Here is a 21,866-nt window from a genome sequence, read left to right on the forward strand (position 1 = left end):
TAGTACCATCCACTACAATTTTCTAACCTTAGCATTTGAGGTAAAATTCTGTAGGGCCTTAAAGACCATAGTAAAAAAAGTTTACTTTAATTCTAAGATTGATGAAAAGAAATTGGCAGTTTTAAGTCTGGGAGTAAAATCATTCTTAGTTTTATTTTAAACGTCCCTCTCACTGCTGTGTGATAACTGGAATATAGAGAAATAAATTTAAAAATATTGAAAAGGAGAAGCAGTTTAATAATTCAGAGTTTTTGTGGTTTGCAATAAGAGAGTGGTAGAAGAGGTAAATAATGTGGACAGATTTAAGATACATTTTAGTAAAGTTCTTGTCACACAATTTGATTTTAGATTGAATATGGTTGATAGCTAGAGAATTGTTCTGAGCTTCTGGAAAGAGCGTGGTGCCATTTAAAGAGAGAGAGAACATTAAGGGACTTTGATGCTGGAGTTTGAAGCACCTATTAGAACTTTCAAGTGAGCAGTTCAGTTTAACGATCAAGTGAGAGATCAAGTTAGCACACAGAAAGCCTTTTAAACAACAGAATCACAATGAGATCACACAGAGAGTCCACAGATGGCGAACAGATGAAGGCTCAAGACCAAGCCCTAGGGAAGAGACAGCTTGTTAAGAAAAGCTAAAAAGATGAGCCATTGTGGTAAGAAGAAAAATCAGAGCACTGGACGGCATCGTAGCTGCCTTCGTGTCCTATTGGTGTTGTAACACGTTGCTACCAACGCAGTGACTTAAAGTCACACAAGCATATTTTATGACATTCCTGGAGGTCCGAAGTCTAACATAGGTTAGCAGGGTTGCATTCCTTCTAAACGTTCTAGGGGAGTCTGTTTGCTGATCTTCCTCAGTCTCTGGAGGCTTCCTGGATTCACCAGCTCACAGCCTGCATCGCCTGCCCTGCACTGCCATTGCCGTATCTCTGACTGACCCTCCTGCTTCCCTATCAAAAGGACTCATGATTACATTAGTTCTACCCATATAATCCAGGTTAATCTCCCCTTCTCAAAACTCTAATTTGAGTCACATTTGCAAAGTCATTTTTATCATGGAGTTAACATATTGAAAAATTCTAAGATTAGACATGGACATCTTTGGAGGGGGGAGGCACTACTCAGCCTACCACAGTAGCACATATGCACGTGTATCATAAACAGAAACTGGTCAACTGTGTTAAACACTGCATAGATGTGGAGTGAAATAAAGACAGAGAAGTGACTCTTGGATTTGGCAATTGAGAATACTTTTTTTTTTAGATGAAGTTTTGCTCTTGTTACCCAGGCTGGAGTGCAATGGCGCGATCTCGGCTCACGGCAACCTCCTCCTCCTGGGCTCAGGCAATTCTCCTGCCTCAGCCTCCTGAGTAGCTGGGATTACAGGTGTGTGCCACCACGCCCAGCTAATTTTTTGTATTTTTAGTAGAGACGGGGTTTCACCATGTTGACCAGGATGGTCTCGATCTCTTGACCTCGTGATCCACCCGCCTCGGCCTCCCAAAGTGCTGGGATTACAGGCTTGAGCAACCGCGCCCGGCCGAGAGTATTTTTTTTTTAACTTTCGACAGCTACATTTTTAGCACTAGATTAAAATGGATTAAAGAATAATTGAGAAGTAAGAAAGTAAAGATACTGAGTATAGAAATTTATTTTAAGATGTTTGGTAAGGAAAGGGAATAGAGAAATAGTAACTGCAAGAAGAGGTGGCGTTAAAGGAAAACCTGTTCTTTGCATGCAAATATGCATGATCTAATAAAGGTGACATGTTTTGTGACATCAAAGAGGAATAAACAAATGCAAACGTGACAGCCATGAGAAGGAAAGAGAAAGAACAGAGGAAATAATTGGATCAGAGACATTTCACTTCTTTCATCCATAAAAGCCGCAGGGAAGACAGAAAACATTTACAGATACAGAAACCTGAGAATTTGGTGGTTGAAACACATGCATACCTTTTACATGTATTGTCTTTTCTCAGTGAACTTTTAGATGATTTCTTCAGCTGATATTTGCAAGGTGGGTTTAGCTCTGGAGGGAAAGCATGTGTCATAGAACAGCTTTCTCAGTGCATGGGGAACTAAGTAACATCGTTGAGCTGTGTATTCAGAGTGTATCTGAGTGTGTGGCCCTTTACATTCAACATGTTGGCTGGGCGCAGTGTCTCATGCCTGTAATCCCAACATTTTAGGAGGCTGAGGCGGACAGATCACGTGAGGTTGGGAGTTTGAGACCAGCCTTACCAACATGCAGAAACCCTGTCTCTACTAAAAACACAAAAATTAGCCAGGTGTGATACTGCACACCTGCAATCCCAGCTACTCGGGAGGCTAAGGCAAGAGAATCGCTCGAACCTGGGAGGTGGAGGCTGCGGTGAGCTGAGATCGCCCATTGCACTCCAGCCTCACGGACAGAGCGAGACTCTATCTCAAAAAAAAAAAAAAACTTAAACAAGTTGTCGTAGTTATCTGATATTTTTTCTTTCAATATTTGATTGCCTGGTAGCCACTGATATACTTGATCATTATGACTTAATCAGATGTGGCTTTGGAACTGGAAGAAAAATGGGGAAAATAAGTTGAGACAATTTTGTGGATAAATTGTGCCAGGATCCATTTGATGATCAAATCCCACATCTAATCCATCGTGAAACTCCATCACTATGTTCCAAGTAAAGCTCAAACTCACCCTCTTCTCTCCATTTACCTTCTATCACCACAGTTTCTTTCTTTCGTTTAAATTGTACTTTAAGTTCTGGGGTACATGTACATGTGCACATCGTACAGTATTGTTACGTAGGTATACACATGCTGTGGTGGTTTGCTGCGTCCATCCCCCCGTCACCCACATTAGGTATTTCTCCTAATGTTATCCCTCCCCAAACCCCTCCCCCTGCCCTCCCTCCCCTCCCACTCCCCAACAGGCCCCAGTGTGTGATGTTCCCCTCCCTGTGTCCATGTGCCCTCCCTACCCTCCCACTCCCCAACAGGCCCCAGTGTGTGATGTTCCCCTCCCTGTGTCCATGTGCTCTCATTGTTCAATAACCACTCATGAGCTGTCACCACAGTTTTAATCCAAACTTGCATTAACTTTCGACTAGATTACTTCAATATCAACATAACCAGCTTTTTCTCTCATCCATTTTCTATTGCAAAAAAAAAAAAACAGAAATAAACTATTAACTTTATCCTGCCCTCCTCCTATTCCCAACTTAAAATACCTTGGCTATTCTTCATTGCTTTAAAGACCAAAACATTTACATGTACCTTTAAGGTTCTAAATATTTTGATCTCTTCATATGAATGACATATTCTTTTTTTCATCTTGCTGTCTCAAAATTCCAGCCACCCAGAAATTCCTAGTTCCTCAAACAGTCTAAATTGCTCAAGGCCTTAATGATGTTTTCTTCTTGAGAAACACTAATTATTTCTCTCTTTACCTAATCACCGCTTACTCACTTCTCAGCTACAACTTGATTGCTTCAAAGAAGACATCAGGGACCTTGAACATAGCGATATTGTGATATAATGCAATATAGGTATTCAATCTTTGTACCTGGTTCCTGGCACAAGAAATTTTGAAACTATTGGAACTTTCTGAGTGATCAGGATGGGAGGACCATCTTTTGTTATTCATAAAAGCCCCTTTCAATCTTACCTGAATTTATGCTAATAAAGTGACTCTTGGTAGGCCTCTAGATAGCTTTAGGATGGGAGCTTGTTGCCAGGGAAACCATTGTTACAGAGTTGGAACTTTCAGTCCCCTACACCACACCATTAAGGAGGGGAGAGGGACTAGAAATGGAGGCAATCACCAATGGCCAATGATTATTTAATCACTAGTGCCTGAGCAATGAAGATTTCATGAAAACCCTGTAGGAGAAGGCTCTAGGAGCTTGCAGATAATGAATAAGCTGAAGTACTAGAAGGAAGGTCTGACCAGACAGGCCACAGACGAGCGACACTCCTGACCTTCATAACTTGTCCTATGCATGTTTTACTTTTTGGCTGTACCTTAAAAAATATTGAACGTAAATACACTAATTTCTTGAGTTTTGTGAGACTTTCTAGGAAATTAGCAAACTTGAAGGAGGGGTTGCAGTAACCTCCTCCTTCACCAGTGACTTTACACCCAGGCAGTAAGAATTACAAGTGGCCCAGACTTGTTTTCGGCGTCTATAACTGATGCTGTCCCGTGTGACTAAGCTTTAACCTGTGGGGTCTGCACTAATCCAGATAGTGTCAGAACTGAATTAAATTGTAGGACACCATCTGATGTCGGGAGAGCTGGAAAATTCGTTAGTGTGAGAAAAAGCACATACACATTTGGTGTCAGAAATGTTGGGAAGAGAAAATTGATCTTGCTGGTAGTAAACATAAATCTGGACCCTGACCCAGTGATATTTACTTAAAAACACATATAAAGGTTTAAACATACACATTTTATGAAATTATATTATCAATGACCAGCCCAACACTAAATTATAAATTACATAAGGAGAGGACCAGTTTCATTGATACCCAATATATTTTCTTTAATGCTTATTGTATTGTCTGGTGCAAAGCAGTTAATAAATATCTGTTTAGTGAACACAAGCCATTATTAATATGTAATACCGACTCTATGCCCCTATAGTGAAGCTGGTACTCTCATTATTTTAGATACCAACATTATCAAATGTATTTGCTAGGCATGGGCATTATAGGCATGGCTAACTTAAATTTTATATGTAAAAACATATATATATACACACACACACACACACATGCAAACACACACACGTGCACATCACACATACTTGAATTTTTTATTTTTATTTTTTGAGACGGAGTTTCACTGTTGTTACCCAGGCTGGAGTGCAATGGCGCGATCTCGGCTCACCACAACCTCCGCCTCCTGGGTTCAGGCAATTCTCCTGCCTCAGCCTCCTGGGTAGCTGGGATTACAGGCGTGAGCCACCGCGCCCGGCCAAATATTTTTATATATACTCTATGTTTTACATATATATATGTATATATACATACATAACATATATATTAACATATAACTTCTCAGGAATGTTCTTGCTAGCATATAAGTTTCTGTTATTATATTTTCCAAACCGAACAAAGGGCTTCAGATTGTTAAAAAAAAAAAAAAAAAAAAAGAGGCCGGGCACAGTGGCTCAAGCCTGTAATCCCAGCACTTTGGGAGGCCGAGGCGGGTGGATCACGAGGTCAAGAGATCGAGACCATCCTGGTCAACATAGTGAAACCCCGTCTCTACTAAAAATACAAAAAAAAAATTATCTGGGCATGGTGGCGCGTGCCTGTAATCCCAGCTACTCATGAGGCTGAGGCAGGAGAATTGCCTGAACCCAGGAGGCGGAGGTTGCGGTGAGCCGAGATTGCGCCATTGCACTCCAGCCTGGGTGAAAAGAGTGAAACTCCATCTCAAAAAAAAAAAAAGAGAGAAAGAGTTGGCAATCTTGAATTTACAATGAATAATCTGCATTAGTTTTCAAATAACATACACACATATATATATAAATTCTGAAACATTTATATATATTTTATATATTATACATGTGAATTACATAAAACAGATATAGCTCATTTTACTCCTCTTTGCAGATATTACATTTTTAACAAATTGAAGGTTTGTGGTGACCCTTCCTGGAGCCACTTCTCAATGCCGTTTTCCAATAGCATATGCTTACTTTGTATCTCTGTATCAGCAATCTAATAAAATGCACTTTTAAATTAAGGCATGCACATTGCATTTTAGACATAAGGTACTGCGCACTTAACGGGCTACAGTACAGTATAAACATAACTTATATTTGCACTGGGAAACCAGAATGTTCGCGTGACTCTCTTCACTGTGGTATTTGCATGGCTGTGGTGGTCTGAAACCAAACCCACAGTATCTCCAAAGGTACGCCTGTATGTAACTTTATGTATTTCATATATATCACGTGTTTAATACATATTTTCTATTCTGTGTTCTTTACAGATTCGTTAAAAGAATATATTCCAAAACTGAAGAGAAAAAGCATGAGGACGGAAAGTGAACCAAAGCTGAATAACAAATGCCACCTTACATTTTTTCTTAAGTTTATCAGAAATGTTATAATAGTGTCATATTTTTCTGTATTTATGCTTTAAAATACATGAGTATCTTTTCAAGCAGCAATAAAACTTTGCCACATGTGTTTGTACAGAAATAGTTTCTGAATGTAAATGCTATTTAAAATAGTATACAATGGTACTTTTGAACTACAGAATGTCTCAAAAAATTAAGAACAGATGTTGCTTAAAATTTTCCAGAAAAAATAACTTTTATTTCATAACCAAACTTAAAAAAGGGTTCATAAAGTATTTTTTCTAGTATAAATAATTCAGAATCATAATTTCAGAAGAAAAGTATAAATTTTAAGTGTCTTTTATATTACAGATACCAAATTACTCTTATATAGATATGTTTGTATACATGTATAAATGTTTGCATGGGTGTATATTTGAACATATACACATATAAATATGTGTGTATAATCAGCAGATAGAGATATGCTTGTGTCACATTGTTTATTCTTAATAACCAGTGTTATATGATTTATTTTGAAAGAAGCCTTGACAGTGGTAAAAAGAAAATTGTGAATATTTATTCTAGTTTTGCTTTTAAAGAAGTCCATTCTGAGCAATATGACATTTCTATTTTTTAAGAGAACAACCCTCCAGCACCTTTTGAAGGTGCTGCATTGTCATTCCACATCACATTTTCAACCCATCTGCTCTTTGCATTTTGGATTCTAAGCAAGTATGCATAGTCAATTGCATACCCTACAGCATTCTGGAGTTTCTAATCAGTTAATCAGCTGATGTTTATAAACATATAACAGACTTCATGTCATATCACCAAATGTATTTGAAACAACTAAGCCAAAATGAAAAATGGTTAAATGACTGCTCAATTAAAAGGGCACACATAAATCTTAAATGTGTTTTCATTTTGCCACTGCAATTTTAATAAAATTTAATACATAATTGGTTATGTTTGTTCAAAAACTGCCAAACCCTCTATTTTTCTTAGTTGTCAGTATAAATTGATTGCTTTTAATGATATTCTGATATTTTGTTTGGTTTGCCTTGAGTTTCGAATTAATGATTTGTTATCTGGAAGTGAGCATGCCTCATAGCATTCAATAAAGGGCTGAATTCCTTCCAGAAGTGAAAAATAAAGATCCTAATGAGAAAATACCTTCTATTTAGCACTTGATCATGACAGGAAAAGGACATGGGAAAAGCAAAGCTTGGAAAGAAGGACAGAGGGACAAAGGAAGAGAGAGGGAAGGAGACAAAGGAGAGAAAGGACGAAGGCAGCAAACAGGCATGCGTTCCCAGATTGTAACTTGCAAAGGCACTAACTATCCAGTGCTTACACTTTAGTCTTTAGGTTTCTAGTGCCTTGACAAGAACTGATAGATACTAGAGAAACGGTTGTTGACCTTAACAGGACAGTTAGCCGTGGAGGCTAAAAGAAAGATCCCCCCCCTCTTTTTTTTTTTTTTTTTTTTATATCAAGGCAGCTTTCAGTTTCCTTTTTCCTATTGCTAATCTTATCACTGAATGTTTTTCTAATGTACTATTTCTATTTTTTGTATAAGACAGTGCCTCAAAACTTAGTATTTAAAGATCACAAATATGTATTGTCTTACAGTTTCTGGAAGTCAGGATATCAGATGTGACCTAGCTAAGAGGTTAGGTGTAGGGTCTCTCCTGGGGCAGTAATCAAGCTGTTGACCAGGACAGAGCTCAACTGAAGGCTTGCCTGGGTCTGGAGACCCCTGCTTCCAGCCTCACATCTGTGGCTGTTTATGGTGGAACGTTCCTCCCTATGTGAATCTTTCCATAGACCTTCTCACAACGTGGCAGCTGGCTTCCTCCAAAGTGAGCGATTAAAGAGATTAGAAGAGAGATATTAACCAACAAAGAAGCTCCGTGTCTTTTATAAACTAATCTCAGAAATGACATTTCAGCATTTCCACTGTATTCTGTTGGTCACACAGAAAACACTGGTACAGCATGGGAGGGGAGACAGCTGGGGTCATGTTGGAGGCTGACCGCTGCACTATGCCTTTGTGCAATGGTGATTGATGCCTGTTCCCCATGCAAATGCACCCATCTCTCCAGAGACCTCAAAGTCTCACCATGTGACAATTTCAGCTCAAGGTTTACACTTCTGTAATCTGTGTTAGGTTCCCTTGATCCATAGACAAATAGACATGGATCTAAAGAAAAACCAGGCCCACAAACTTCTTCTAATAAAGCCCTTCTCTAATTTGAGCTTCTGCTGAGAGACAGCACCCTTGAACTTTTCACAAGTCCTTTTGTTTGGTTGAGAATATCCGTGAGCTGTTCCCTTAAATTCTTTAGAGGGAGTTTTGTCTAACTGACCAATACTATAAAATATCACTTTATATTTAGTTCATACTTTTTCATAAGAGTTCTAGGTTTAATCTTTGCTCAAAAGACATGTTTAAATTTTAGCATTATTTGTTATTGGTGAAATGTATAGCTTTCAAAGCTGTCATTTCTATCTCCTTCATGTTTAAAAGACCCCCTCCTTTAGTTTAGGTGTCCACTCTCACATTTCGCTAACAACACCAAGGAGACAGCAAGAAGCACCTTCTATGTCCTATCTAGGAGTGTTCTTAGCTAAATCATCCAATTCACTTGACACATTTTTAACTTCTTGCAAACTGTAGACAAGAATGTTGCTAACTTTTCTGCCACTGCATAAAAGGAATTTCTTTTCTTCCATTTTCCAAGAAGATTTGCCTCACATTCTGTAAATTCTCAGGGGTAGCCTCTTAAAAGACCAAAATTCTTCTAATGCTTGTTCAATGCAATTTAGACTTTCTCTCACATCAAGGCATTTGTAACAATAGCATGATAATTCCAGGTATCAAAACATACAGTACTTAGCTATTGCTGAATAACGGTTTATACCAAATTCTAGCAGCCAAGGACCAAAGTTATTATTATCTATATTTGTTCCCTAGGACCGCCATAACAAATCACCACAAACTAAGTGGATTACGACAACGGCAACTTAACCCCTCACAGTCCCAGTGTCTAGCAGTCTAAAATCAAGTTGTCAGCACAGTGGATCTCTTTTGTAAATTCTGATAGATAATCCGTTTTGTGCCTCGCTCCCAGCTGTTAGCGTTTCTGGCAGTACCTAATGTTCCTTTACTTCCAGCCTCATCACTTTAATCTCTGCCTCCATCTTCCAACTGCCTTCTCCTATACTTGTCTTTTTTCTTCTTTCCCCTCTCACTTATAAGGACTTATCCTGGGATTTCAGGCCCACTCTAATTTACGGTAATCTCCTTTTAAGACTCCTAACTCAATGACATACGCAAAATACACTTTTTCAAGATAATGTCATATTAATCAGTTCTAGGAATGTATCTTTTGGGGGTCACTGTTCGACCCTCTACATTGTTTATACAGTTTCTGAGGACCAGGAATTGATACGTGTCTTGTGAGCTTTAATAAAGCTTTCTGCTAAGACTACAGTCTACTGAGACTTGAGCTCCACTGGGGATGGCCTTCCAAGCTGGCACAGCTAACTGGAAGGAAGGTGCACTTTCTCACAGGGTAGGTTTCTCCAGAAGGCTGCTATGGCATGGCAGCCAGTTACACCCAGAGTGTTCATGTTTCCAGAGAGAAAGAAAGAGACTAAGAAGGAAGTCATCTGTGCCTTTTATACCCCAATCTCAGGACTTGGCATCAGTTTGAGATATTCTCTGTTTACTCTTGCCAACATTTGCCACTGGTACACTGTGGGAGGTGACACAATGTGAGTGTAAATATCAGCAGGTAGGGATCTCTGGAGCCTACCAAATCCATCCTCCTGTTCATTCCAGATTGAGTCTCAATTTTCCATTCTATTATTTTAGGACAATCCAAATATTCTGATAATCATGGCAAATGACCAAGGTTTATGATACTGCATCAGTGAGTGAAGTCATAAAATGACTGAAGCCAGTCAGCATTCTGAGAAATAATTTTAACAGTATAATATACAGTGCTTAGCCCATGGTATCCACTTAATATACCGTCACATACGTCACGGTGCCTCCCTCCTCAAGCTGTTCATTTCCTCTCCTACTCACCAGATACCCCACTTATCTCAACCCCATTTCCAATGACACAGTATCTGTGGCATTCTCCATTTAAAGGGAATGAAAATAAATCAGTATTAAGCCTGAGGTTGTCTCTAAAAATGAAGGTAATTATTAATTATTTTTGGAACAAAGAATCAAAATCATTTACATCTTCATCTATGTCTTTTCTTCTGAAACATTAAAGGTGTATGTATGTATCTGTAAGTACGTATATGACTATAAGAAAAATCTATCTATCTATCTATCTATAGCTAATCTATACCTACCTAATATCCACATATCAAAATGAAAGAGAGAATTAAGTTGATATTTACTGAATGGCAATCTAGTCTATTAACCCCAACTTGGCAAAACAGAAAGTAAGAAACATTGGACAATATTCTAAGGAACAAAGATGAAAAGTTGACTGTATATTATTATGAGCCTAATTTAGTTTTCCAAAACACAACAACCAAAGCCTTGATGTTTATAATGCTATAGGAACGCTAATTTGAATAGTTTCTCCATCACCTTTTTTTTACTCTTTTATTTCTGTCTGAATGGAACACACACACACACACACTCACACATAAACTCACATCATACCACAACTTAACAGAACTGAAAATGTATGATTACTTTCTTCTAAAAATTAAGAAAGTAGGAATCAAACTGTGAGACATCGTTCTATTTCTCAGTTAATCCATTTGGAAAAAGAAAACAACTGAGGAGAAGGCAAGTCATTCTCTGACACTGATCGGGCGGGATGGTTTCATGAGGGTTCAAGCTGGGAAACATCATCATTGTTTGGAATGAGCATTTAGGAATCACTTCCCTCTGTAGTTCCTTATTCATAAATTTCTTTGAAAATCTGACATTGCCCTAACTAGACCCACTTCCAACATATATTTCTATCTTGCAGCTCTTGGTGACTATACCAAGGTTTTGGATGATATCAAGTTCTTATTTTTAATAATCCAGCAGGTAATTAACTGTGTGGAGAAAGAAGTTACAGCACCTGAAAAAAAAATACATGTTTTCTAATGATATGCATATTTTCACTGCTGACAGTCACTATTCTATTATTCTTCTGTTTTTAGCCCATCTGCAGTTTTAAGGCGGCATAAACCGGCATAGACGATAAAGCTGTAACAACTAAAAATGAAATGGTATTGTCAAGAAGAATGACAAGAAGAACAGAAAGGCAAAGAAGGAGGTAGAGAAGAAGAGAGAAAAATACAGCCCACCCTCCACAGCTATGAATTCTGCATCTGCTGATTCAACCAACTGCAAATCCAAATTGTGCTACACCATATTATGTGAGGAACTTGAGCATAGAGCAGATTTTGGCATCTGTCCAGGGGATGTAGTGAGAGATGACTGTTACTTAATTTATAAACTTCTTGAAAAGATCCAGCAGGTTACACATGCTTCGAACTTTGTAAATAGTGCAGAAAATAGGCAGGATGGAAATAACTTTCTATATTTCTCTACTACGCAAAGACTCAATTAATGAAATAATTGGTATCAACCAACCTAGTTACTTTTTAAGGACTCTGCATTTATTCAAATACCTATCTAACACATGAATGTTAAGTTCTGAATGAGTGAAGGATGTGCCATCCCAAAATATGCTGGATTGGTGTATCAATTATCTCAAGTTGAAAACACTGGAGAAACTGTCATTTCGGAAATGGCTATATGACCTGACTCTTCCTCTGGGGTCGAGCGCGGTAGCTCACCTCTGTCATCCTAGTACTTTGGGAGGCTAAGGTGGGCAGATCACCTGAGGTCAGGAGTTTGAGACCACCCTGGCCAATGTAGTGAAACCCCATCTCTACTAAAATTCAAAAATTAGCCGTACATGCTGGCAGGCAACTGTAATCCCAGCTACTCAGGAGGCTGAGGCAGGAGGATGGCTTGAACCTGGGAAGCAGAGGTTATAGTGAGCCAATCATGCCACTGCACTCCAGTCTAGGCAACAGAGTATCTCTATCTCAAAAAAAAAAAAAAAGAAAAAAATAAGATTCCTCTGAGAGAGATACTCTTCCCACACCAGGGTGAGAAAATCACCCTTTTCACCAGGGACTGGAAACTGAGGACTGCAATGGACCTGAATAAACACACTGACTGAAGTAAACCTTGTCTTCCATTAGATTTATGCCTCCGCCACCATCTATCTCTTACTGATTTGCTGTTTCTAGAGAGGTCCTCCTTGTCTTTCCCTTAGTTCTCAAATTGATAATTCCTTGACTAAAAGATACTATAACATCTTGCTTTGGCTACTTCTTTGGACTTTATTCTGTGAAGATTCCTGTGTACATGCAAAACTAGTAACAATTTGCATTTTTTCCCTTGATAATCTGTCTGGTGTCAATTCGGTTTCTTGATCTAGCTGAAGAGCACACATAAAAGCTCAAGGGGGCTTGAAGGGGATCTCTGGCTCCCCTACAAAGAATCTAATGAAAGTAAAACAGATTTTGCATATTCAGCTTTGTTATACATTTAGTATTTGGTTTATATGTCATAACAATGTCTTCTAGGTTCAATTTTTATTTACCTGTTGTTTGAATATCAAGGAATAGCCATTCAACTCTGAATAAACTAGGGAAATTAGAAAGGAAAGCATATGTAACATTGCTTTCTTATTAATTCTCAAAGAACTGATACCTAAATACTAAAAAGACATGTATTTTATGGGATTTGATTTTTTTATTCAAGTTAACAATGCTGGAATTTCCTCTATAAGTAACATAATAATAAAACCAACACAGACAGTTAAATTTCCATAAATAGAATATAATTGAAAAGTAATGTAGAGAAGGACACGAAGAAGTTAAATTTTGAAAATGTAAGTGATTATCTACAGATAGGAAGGAAGGTAGGTTGAGGGAGAAACGGATTTGCAGTTGAACCCTAGGAAAAGGCATAGACCCTGATTCCCACAGTAAAAACACAAGCCAATCACCAGAGACAAAATTTCCAATCTTATCATCATTACCCATTGAATGGGAATCAAGTTTGCCTTTTCTCTGATTCAGGCTCTTTCCATATGAAGGAAATGAGAAAATGGACTTCAGAGAAGTAGAGATAATCCATGAAAGCCTCATTATTTATGAGACAAATGAAGACTGGATGGAACTGCATTCTGACAGTAATCTAAATAATATCATAATTATAATACAACTACGTATAATTATAATGTACATATAACAGAATAGATATAATAAACTAAGAAAACCTGTGAAGTGGTTGTAAGATGACCACAGCAAGATAAATGTAGTAGGGGGACCTCAAAGATCATTAACACTTTTTCTGCTTCATCCTCAGGACAGCAATAGAGTACACTTTCTGTTCTCACACTTGTTTAAGAAAGTATTAAATATGGCATTTAAGGTAATCAACGTAACTGCCAGAAGAAATAAAAACCAATTATATGCTTTCCTGTGACAGGAGAAAAAGAAAAAATATAAGAAAATAGCATGTTAATGAAAGAAAAGCATAAAGATGACAGAATTAAGTCAAAGATACATTTGAAAAAGTCACTGTATTAGTCCATTCTCACGTTGTGATAAAGAACTACCTGAGACTGGGTAATTTGTACTGAAAAGAGGTTTAATTGATTCACAGTTCCACAGGCTGTGCAGGAGGCATGGCTAGGGAAGCCTTGGGAAACTTACAATTGTGACAGATGGGTGCAAAAGTACACACATGTTCACATGGTGACAGGAGAGAAAGAAGGCAAAAGTGCTGCATACTTTTAAACAATCAGATCTTATGAGAGCTCACTCCCTATCACAGGAAGGGGAATATCCACTCCCATGATCAAATAACCTCCCACCAGGCCACTCCTCCAACACTGAAAATCATAATTCAAAACATGAGATTTAGAGGGGGACAGATGGTCAAAACCATATAAATTCTACCCCCAGCTCCTCCCAAATCTCATGTTCTCTTCACATTTCAAAATACAATCATCCCTTCTCAATAGTCCCCCAAAGTCTTAATTTATTCCATCATTAACTCAAAAGTCCAAGTCCAAAGTCCCATCTGAGACGAGGCAAGTTCCTTCCACCTATGAACCTGTAAAACCCAAAACAAGTTAATTACTTCCCAGATACGATGGGAGTACAGGCATTGGGTAAATGCTCCCATTCCAAATGGAGGATATTAGCCAACACAAAGGGGCTACAGGCCCCAGACAATTCCAGAACCCATCAGGGCAGTCATTAAGACTTAAAGGTCCAAAATAATCTCCTTTGACTCCATGTTTTACATCCAGGGCTTGCTGATGCAAGAGGTGGACCCCCAAGGCTTTAGGTAGCTCCACCCCAGGGCTCTGCAGCTGCTTTCATTAGCTGGCATTGAGTGTCTGTAGTTTTTCCAGGTGCACAGTGCAAGCTGCCAGTGGATTTATAATTCTGGGGTCTAAAGGACAATGGCTGGTGGCCCTCTTCTCGTAGCTACACTAGTCAGTGTCCCAGTAAGGGATCTATGCGGGGGCTCCAAAGCCACATTTGCCTCCTCACTGCCCTAGTAGAGGTTCCCCATGTGGGCTCTGCCCCTCCAGAAGACTTCTGACTGGACATTCAGGCAGCCACATTTGCCTCCTCACTGCCCTAGTAGAGGTTCCCCATGTGGGCTCTGCCCCTCCAGAAGACTTCTGACTGGACATTCAGGCAGCCACATTTGCCTCCTCACTGCCCTAGTAGAGGTTCCCCATGTGGGCTCTGCCCCTCCAGAAGACTTCTGACTGGACATTCAGGCATTATCAAACATCCTCTGATCCTCTGAAATCTAGGCTTCCAAACCTCATCTCCTGCCTTCTGCATACCCAGAGGCCCAACACTGCTTGGAAGGCACCAAGGCTTGGGGCTTACACTCTCTGAAGCAATGGCCTGAGCTATACCTTGCCCCCTTTTGGTCACAGCTAAGGCTAGAGTGGCTAGGATGCAGGGCACCATGTCCTGAGGCTGCACAGAGCAGCAAGGCCCTGGGCCTGGACCATGAAACCATTTTGCCCTCCTGGGTCTCCTGGCCTGTGATAGGAGGGACTGCTGCAGAGGTCTCTGAAATGCCTTGCTGGCATTTTCCCTATGCGCTGCTTCCCTTTTAAATGTAAGTTCTAGTTTCAGGTCATTTCTTTGTTTAGGCAAATGAGCATAGGCTTTCAAAAGCAGCCAGGCCACATTTTGAATGTTTTGCTCCTTATAAATGTCCTCTGCCAGATACCTTAAATCATCTAACTTCAAAATTCAACACATCTCTAGATCACGGGCAAAATGCCACCAGTCTTTTTTCTATGTGACAGTAAGCGTGACCTTTAGTCTTGTTCCCAGTAAGTTTCTTATCTCCCTCTGAGACCACCTCAGCCTGGGCTTCATCAACATTTTGGTCAAAACCATTGAAGTATCTAAGAAGTGCCAAACTTTACCTCATCTTCCTGTCTTCTTCTGAGCCCTCTAAACTATTCCACCCCCTCTGCCTGTTACCCAGCTCCAAAATCATTTGCACATTTTCAGTTATTTTTATAGCAATGCCCTACTTCTCTGATACCAAGTTTCTATATTCATTCATTCTTATACTGCTATAAAGAATTATCTGAGACTGGGTAATTTATTTTTAAAAGTAGTTTAAATGACTTATAGTTCCACAAGCCATACAGGAGGCATGGGTGGGAGGCCTCAGGAAACTTACAATCACAGTGAGCAAAGCCTCAAATGTTTGAAATTAAATTCTACTTACAAGAGCGCAGGGAAACAGACACCCACGTATCATGGTGATATTATAAGTGCTTGCAACTTTTTGGAGGACAATTTGTCAGTATTTGACTTAGCAATTTCACTGCGTGCAACTGACACGACTTCTACAGTCACTGATGGTATGCTGAAAAATGTCCTCCCAAGAAATCCATAGCCTAATCCCTGGAACCTGTGAATATTAATTTAGTTAGCAAAGGGGACTTTGCAAACATAATTAATTTCAAGTGTCTTTAGATGGGAGATTATCGTGGAATATCTGGATGGGCCCTCAATTTAATCGGAATTTAAGGTGTAGACATAAGGAGATTTGGCCAAAGAAGTGGAAAAGGAGATATGACTATGGAGATAGAGATTGGAGTGATACAGGCATGAGTCAAGGAGTGTGGGGACTTCCAGAAGCTGATATAAGCAAACAGTGGAGTTCCCTGCCAAAGTTCCTATGGTATCTTAACTCTAGACCCATATGACTTTGCTCAAACTTCTGGCCTCCAGAACTATAAGAGAATAAATTTCTGGTTTTTTTTTTTAATTACTAAATTTGTGATAATCTGTTACAGCCCCAGCAGGAAATTAATACATCATTCTAAACCTTAAAGATACAAAACCAAAACTTTTCTTTTGAGCGTTTTTCTGAATTAAGAAAAATCCAGAATAAACTAGATATCTATCAAGAGAAAACCAATGAACAGAAAATCAGTGAAATCAAATGCTGACTTCTTGAGATCAGTTGAAATTCACAAAATTCTAGCTAGACTGATCAGCAAAAAAAATAAATAAATAAATTATGACACAATTTACCAATATTAGAAGTGACAGAGGTAACATTACTACAGAATATACTGACATTAAGTGAATAAAAGGGAATACTATAAATGAATTTGTCACCAAAAAATTCAACTCAGATGAAATGAATCAATTCCCTAAAAAATAAAAATCATCAAGCTCTCTCCTAACACTGTATCTATTAAGGTAATTGAAATGATAATAACAAAAATTTCTCCTAAAAAATTCCTTGTACAGATCACAGATGGTTTCACTGATTAATTTAGTCACATACTTAAAGTCTAATACCAGTTCCACATAAATTCACCCAGTAAACAAAAACTTCTTTCTGAGTATTGTACCTGACAGCCCAGGTATTAAGGTATCTCTTCTTCCTGGCTGATGAAGACATAGGCTCTCTAAGCCATGTGTGAGCTTTGGGACTTGTTTGACCTGCTGGTTTTGGATGACTCTTTTCTTAGCCCTGTGGAGTTCTCAACATGGATGTTCAGGGGCATGCTTAGCCAGAAATGTGAAGGATGCCTCTACAGATCTCTAAAACTCTCTTCACTGATTCCTCTTACTCAAACTAGGTCTACAATCTCGACTCCATAACTCAGCAGGACTTTTAGACTTCTCTTTGATTTCTTCCTCCATGTGCTATGTCTTGGAACCTACCGCCAGCCGGTGCACTAGAGCCATTAGGGACTTACCTTGGGTGATTTTCCTTTCCTCAGAGACCACAGTCATTGTGGAGCCTATCGTCCAATGTCTGAAAGAAGGCCATTTAAACTATGTTCTCTGCTTCTCTAGTTTAAAGCAGGAGTTCAATTTCTATAGCAGTGAATGCTTCAGGGGCTAAAGCAGAAATCTCATTCAGTTTTAAGAAAATACGGTTGGGGAGTCAGGAACCATGGAAAAGGTACATTACTCTTCTTTTAAGTGGTCATTGATTTAAGAGACCACTTTTGAGAGAGCATCTACTCTCAAAATTCTAGAGAATGACATTCTCTAGAAATGTCACTCATTGAGTAATGACGAAAACCCATTTTAAAGCTGAACTTATCAGGTACTGAAAACCATCCAAATGCTTTAACTAGACTATAAACTTTCTGAATTTTAATTTTTTCCTGCAAATCTATTAAAATATGCAATTGGAAACTTTTAACAAGGCAGGCTAAATGAATTTTGTACTGAGGGAATATCTATCACATAGATATTAATGTTTTCTATTAAAATAATTTTAATTATAAAAATACATATTAAATAAATGTTAAAACAAAAGAACAGACATCACAGATATTTTCAAATATGTAATAGCAGGAGGCTCTCTATATTTTATTATACCCTAGATTGAAATTACTTTAAAAGGTAAAGTATAAATTCAAGTTTTTTAAGGAGAGTGTTCTCACAGCACCAATTTTGTAAGCATTTTATATCCATTGTACTGACTGAGTTGCACTGTTTTAGTATTCAGAGCTGTAAGTTATATTCTATTTATCTTCCTAAGAAAATTCTCTGTGCTAAATGGCTTTTACATATGGTCCTAAGTTAGAAACAGCAGTTATAAATACTATCAGTCACAAGGAGCACAAAGCCTTCCTTTCTACAAGAATGCCATTTTGGGATCACTTGCTATTAGGAAAAAAAAATCTTCATATAAAATTTGGAAGTACCCAGCCACTTAATGATCTTAATTCAACACATTTCTTTCTTTCTTTCTACCTACCTACGTACTTTTTACATATGTACATCATTTTTTTCTGGAGTATTTAGTAGCATATCCTATATATTGTACAATTCCACCTATAACATTTTAGTGTCTGTTTCCAGGAGATATAATTTTTCAAAATAGAAGCCATGGAATCATTTTCACACCTTGCAAAAATGAACAAGTTTTAATATAATCTGATATTACATCTAATTGTGTATTGAAATATTTTGAGTTCTTTAAAAAAAGTCAATTTATGGCATTTGCTATTTTCTCAGTCACTTTTAATCTCTAACAGCGTCCATATTTGGTGGGATTCAGATTCTTGCTTTAACAATATAAAATATAAAAAATATCTAAAATCGCTCCATTGCAGTACATGAAACCTTTCTTGTTATTGGTATTTTTATATTTTGAAATCACTTCAGTGAGAAAAAGCTGTTATGCATTTAATTTTCATATATCCACCAATTTTAGGGATAGGTATACCTCTGTGAATCCATCAGAACTGTCAAGGCCATTAACATATCCATCATCTCCCAATGTTTCCTCCAACCCTACTTACTATTATTATGTTGTTATTCTATACATATACATGAATGTATGTGTATTAAGAATACTTAAGATCTACACTCTTAGCAATGGTTAAGTATACAATACACTATTGCTAGCAACGTGCAGTATGCAGTATACTAGTTGTCCAGAATTAATCTGGCACAGCTGAAACTTGTACAATTTAACCATCCCTCCCCTATTTCTTCCTCTCTCATCCCCTAGCAACCACCACTCTACTGTCTACTTCCATGAGTTTGACTATTTTAGATTCTACATATAAATGAGATAATACAATATTTGTCTTCCTGTGTCTGGCTTATTTCACATAACATAATCCCCTCTGGGTACATCCATATGGTCACAAATGGTTGAATTTCGTGTGTGTGTGTGTGTGTGTGTGTGTGTGTGTGTGTGTTTGAGATGGAGTCTTGCTCTGTCTCCCAGGCTGGAGCACAGTGGGACAGTCTCGGCTCACTGCAATCTCTGCCTTCCGGTTTCAAGCAATTCTCCCATCTCAGCCTCCTGAATAGCTGGCATTACAGGTGCCCGCTACCACACCCAGCTAATTTTTGTATTTTTAGTAGATACTGGGTTTCATCATGTTGAGTAGGCTGATCTCAAACTCCTGACGTCAGGTGATCCACCCACCTCGGCCTCCCAAAGTGCTGGGATTACAGGCGTGAGCCACCGTGCCCAGCCAGGATTTCCCTCTATTTTTTAAGGCTGAATAATATTCCACTCTATGCATATACTGCAACTATTTATTCATTAATTATTTGGTGGACACTTAGATTGCTTCAATATCTTGGCTGTAGAGAATAGCACTGCAATGACCACAGGAGTGCAGATATCTCTATAAAATTCTGATTTTGATTCCTTTGAGTATGTACCTGGAGGTGGGATTGCTGAATCATGTGGTCATTCTACTTTTAGTTTTTATATGATCTTCCATACTGTTTTCCATAGCTTCTGCACCACTTTACATTCCTACCAACAGTGCTCAAGGGTTTCCTTTTTCCCACAGCCTCACTAATACTTGCTATTATTTTTCTAAGAATAGCCATCCAATCAAATGTGAGGTGATATCTCATTGTGGTTTTGAGTATCTCAAACACTTCGAATTTTGAGCAATGTTTCATACATAAATATATATGTATTACACATAAATATATATATATGTATTACACACATATAAACTTATATGTCTTTTTTTGGAGAAATGTCTGTTAGTTCTTGCCCAAATTTTAATTGGGTTATTTTATTTGCATATTTAGCTATTGAGTTGTAGGAGTTTCTTATACATTTTAGGCATTAACCCCTTATCAGATATATGGTTTGCAAATAAGTTGCCCTTTTATTTTAATGATCGATTTCTTTCTATGGAGAAGGTTTTTTTTTCTTCTTTTTTTTTTTTTTTTAGTTTAATGTAGTCCCGTTTGTTTATTCCTGGTTTTGTTGCCTATGCTTTTTGTTTCATATCCAAAAAATTATTACCAATGCCAATGTCAAGGAGATTACTTCCTACATTGCCTTTTGGAAGTTTTATTGTTTTACATTTTACAAATAATTATTTAATCCATTTTGAGCTGATTTTTGTGTATGACATATGATAAGGGTCCAATTTACTTCTTTTGCCTGGAGCTATTCAGTTTTCCTAATACCATTTTCCAATTGTGTATTCTTGGTGCATTGTCAAGAATGTGTTCACTGTGCTTCTGGGGTTTCTATTCTGTTCCACTGGTTTATGTATTTGTTTTTATACTACTACCATACTGTTTTGAATACTACAACTTTGTAACATAATTTAAAATGAGGGAATGTGATGCTTCCAGGCTTGTTCTTGCTAAGACTGCTTTGGCTATTTGGGATCTTGCATAGTTCCATATAATTTTAGAATTGCACTTTCTATTTCTGTAAAAATACCATTGGAATTTTGATAGGGAATGCATAGAAATCTAGTAGCATCCTCTGTTAAAGACATTTTTTTTTTGAAGAAACTTCCCTGTAGGATTTTCCACATTCTAGATTTGACTGACTATATCTTTATAGTGTTTGCTGAACAGAAACTTCTATCTATAATATTTCCCAAAACTGCAATGACTCATAGATCTAAAGGCTTGATGAGATACAGAAAAATAATATTTATAACAATGTTATAAAATTTCTTTCAATTCATCACTTTAAAAGACACTCAGTACTTGCCACATATGAATTTCTAAGTCTTGAGAAAAAGAAACAACACTTCTAGTTGGCTCCCTGGGTAATCAGGTGTTGTAGATCTTAATAATAATAACTACAGCAATAGCAAAACCTTGTCACAAATTTCTAAACAGGTGATTAAGCTTTAACTGCTTAAACATTTAAATAGAAAATGGAGATAAAGTTGTGTGCTTTGGCTAGTACTCAACATTAAACAAAATGCAACTCATTACCATCTCTAGAACCACACGTTAATCAACTAGTTTTTTCCCTTAGAATAAAAATTTGACTATAAAATCTATATATTTAGAAAAAAATCATTTTATAATGCATGATATAAAATAATCCTCAAGGATTAATTTTAAATTTACATCTCAAATATTTTAATCCTGACTTCCACCTAATTAAATATTCACACTGTAGAATTTGAAAAGCATTCCAACTATTGTGTATGGCACTATGACAGACAGAGTGAAGAATGTGATGATCTCTTTCTCCAAGGACCTTATTATCCAATGTGTGAATATGCATGTGACAGTGTGTATGTATATGATGTAGAATGAAAAGGACTAATAGTTATTAATAGGTCAAGCATGATACTAAGTGTGTCATAACATTTGTTCTATTAAAGTGATCATTTAAGTGGATGTTATATCATATTTATAAGACATAAAATGAAAAATTAGCAAATACATTTTCCTCAAGTACTGAGATCTAGTAA

The 21,866-nt window shown here is 37.7% G+C and overlaps 1 long non-coding RNA gene across 3 annotated transcripts in view; it reads right to left on the reverse strand.

Annotated features, from left to right (window-relative positions):
• LOC108588964 (uncharacterized) overlaps nt 1–21,866 on the reverse strand; it is a 380,118-nt gene that overhangs the window by 111,507 nt on the left and 246,745 nt on the right. Inside the window, exons 1-2 of one of the 3 annotated variants that reach the window (XR_004736369.3) lie at nt 3,661–3,714; nt 1,959–2,034 (exon numbers count right to left, since the gene is read on the reverse strand). The exons of the other annotated variants lie outside the window; for them this stretch is intronic. This is a non-coding gene — a long non-coding RNA (uncharacterized LOC108588964). Of the gene's footprint in view, nt 1–1,958; nt 2,035–3,660; nt 3,715–21,866 lie in introns of those variants that run through there. 3 annotated transcript variants of the gene reach the window in all.

This window comes from Callithrix jacchus, chromosome 18 (genome assembly GCF_049354715.1).
Source record: "Callithrix jacchus isolate 240 chromosome 18, calJac240_pri, whole genome shotgun sequence".
NCBI lineage: Eukaryota > Metazoa > Chordata > Mammalia > Primates > Cebidae > Callithrix > Callithrix jacchus.